A 2,797-nucleotide genomic window follows, 5' to 3' on the forward strand; every position below is an offset into this window, starting at 1 on the left:
ACTGATTAGAATTGATTGCTTTTTAACAAAGTTATTGCTTTGATCTTAGGCTCAATCCAAAGGAAATAAAATAGAAAAATAATTATTATGAGATAAAATAGAAGATTGGTTGGAGCTCAATGAAAATGTAAAGGCTTCTTTCTCCTGGTGTTTAATTAGGGGTTGTTTCAAATGGAGGTTCCTACATAAACAGTACATTGAGAGTCAATAAGATAGTCAGTGTATCTATTTAAATCATGAATTTAAATCATCCTAATTCTTCACTCTCCAGGTCCTCAAGCTGTGTTTACAAGGTGTCACTGAGGAGCACAGAATGAGGACTCCTGGTTTCCTGTTGTAAGCAGTATGAGTACCAACAACCCCCAGCCTCAGGTCAAACCCATTAGCTCTGCTTGGTTAGACAGGACTTGGGCACAGCTGTGCACCCTCATGGCCCTTCTCTGCCTCTTATTCACCACTCCCTCTCTATGGCAGCTACACTGGAGTTCTCCACTGCAGGTTTGCCATTGGTTGTTTGGGGTAAAAGCATTTCCTTGAGTGGTGAGAACTAAATCTCTGACATCCAAGAACAGCATCTAAGAACTAATGCTTAAATCTGAACAAGATTTAATGCAGTCTTTTTAAGATAGAAGTAAAATTGGGAAGAAGTTTATGCACACATATGTAAGGTGTATGTGGTTAGATGAGGTGGACAACATTGTCACAGGCTTAATGTTTTAGAGGAAATTCCAATCTCTAGAGGCTTCACTCTGCCATTTGATATATAATTACTGTTACAGCCTAAGGAACAGTAAACAACATCCACAAGCTTCATGTGGATGTGCCAAAGAAATTTTCAATCATCTACTGAAACTTGCAGACCAATAATAGAAGTTTTCAACAAAGCCAGAGATGGAGAGGATGGAAGAGAAATATTACTATCATTTGAATCAAATCTGTGTTTCCACAAGATAGCTGTAAGTCTTACTTTCTCAGTATCAACTGAAGATGCAGTGGGTCTAAGTTACCTTCACGGAAGGTACAGCCAAACAAAATAAATATAAGCAAAGTATTTCAGCTGTGAAGTTTCAATTCCAGCTTATTTCTGTCTCTCAAGATAATTCAACTCAAACAAAAGTTTAATTCACCAAGTTAATGCCACAGAGGATTTGGTTTTCTCTGAAATTAGAAGAGAACAGAACTTTGAGCTAACCGTCCGAATGGAGGGTGTTTGCTTATGTAGGAGCACATGTGCCTGATCAGAGTCAAGCAAAAGAGTACAATGACCTCAGAACAGGTATACAGACCATCAGGACAGTTTAGGATGTAGGAAAGATGACTAGATTCATTGGGAAAAATTAGCTGCATTGCTCAACACTGTGCATTCCCAGCGAGACAGACTGAAGCCATACTCAAAACCTGAGAACAAAGTTTTCAGTAAGATGTAGTACTGCTGAGAAAGAACAACCACAGAGATGGACCAGCTGCTTGGGCCTATCTGATCTGTCACCAGTGACTGAAAAGTAATGTTTTTTGCACTGGTTTTCACACAGTCTTTCTAGGTTTATAGGTACAGAGAGCCGTGGATGCTGAAAGAACAGAGAACTCAAAACTTTAAAATATATTTTATGACAGTTTTCGTATCTGAATAATTTATAATTTCTAAAAAGACAATTTGAAAAATTAATCTGAAGAGGCTGTAAGTAGCACCTGGAACTCTGATTATTTTTTCTAGCAGCATTTCCAGCAGTGCTAGCTGCTCTTGTCTCCAACACTTCATGACTCAGAGGAGAGTCACACAAAATAGACACTTATTACTCTAGCTAATGGTCTACAATTAACAACTAAACCAGACTAAGGAACTTGGAACCAAGGCAGGAAGAAGTTAAAAAAAATCACCTGAAAAACCCAAACAAGCCTTTCAGGTAGAACATGACCACATCCTTGCCAGACTTGGGTTCACATCTGATCAAATACGAAACCAGGACCATAACAGCCCACACTGTAGAGCTTCACAGAAACTCATGATTTATATCCTCGAAGGGCTACTGCTGGGCTTGTCTGTCTGGAGAGGAAAACAGCCACATATGGCTGCTCTGCAGGAAGAACTTATCCAGTTTAACCCTTCCACATACAATACAGCCTTTTCCCAAACCAAGTGCTTCTCTATATGCGATTGTGAGTAAATGCTATAGCCCACTGAGCTAATTAAGTAGAGGTATTTCCCATTATAGACATGACAAAAGTAGTTTATTAGCATACTTTGTTTCCAGGGGAGGTTTAGACTCAACATTCAGAAGCATTTCTTTACAAGAGGGTGGTCAAACATTGAAACAGACTTCCTAGAGGGGGGTCGATGCCTCCAGTCAGTGTTTAAGAAGCATTCGGACAGTTCCCTTATTAACATGCCATGAAGTGGTCAAACAGTTGGACTAGATGATCATTGGCATTCCCTTTCAATTGAAATAATTTTATTCTATGTTCTATTTTCCAGGAGTGATGGTAATAAAAGAAAAATCTGCCTTTTCTCCATGAGAAAACAATTGATCAGATAGTGCCCAGAGTATTGAAATGCAGCAGAGTTAGCAGTGTCTTTTTGGGATTATGAAGAGTACAAGCCTCTTGACTTTTTAAAAGAGGGTGTTTGGATTAACACAGGAAGAGAGGACTCAAGGGAATGCTAAGAATGTTGGGTCTTAGAAGAAGTTTGTCTCAGATTTGTTTAGCTCAGACGTGCAGTCTCCAACCTGTCCCTGTGTGGTGTGCGAAGTTAGAGGATACAACACACTAATGTTTCAGCTTTCTAAAGGCCTTCTTT

Source organism: Corvus hawaiiensis, chromosome 6, assembly GCF_020740725.1.
Source record: "Corvus hawaiiensis isolate bCorHaw1 chromosome 6, bCorHaw1.pri.cur, whole genome shotgun sequence".
Classification (NCBI taxonomy): Eukaryota; Metazoa; Chordata; class Aves; order Passeriformes; family Corvidae; genus Corvus; species Corvus hawaiiensis.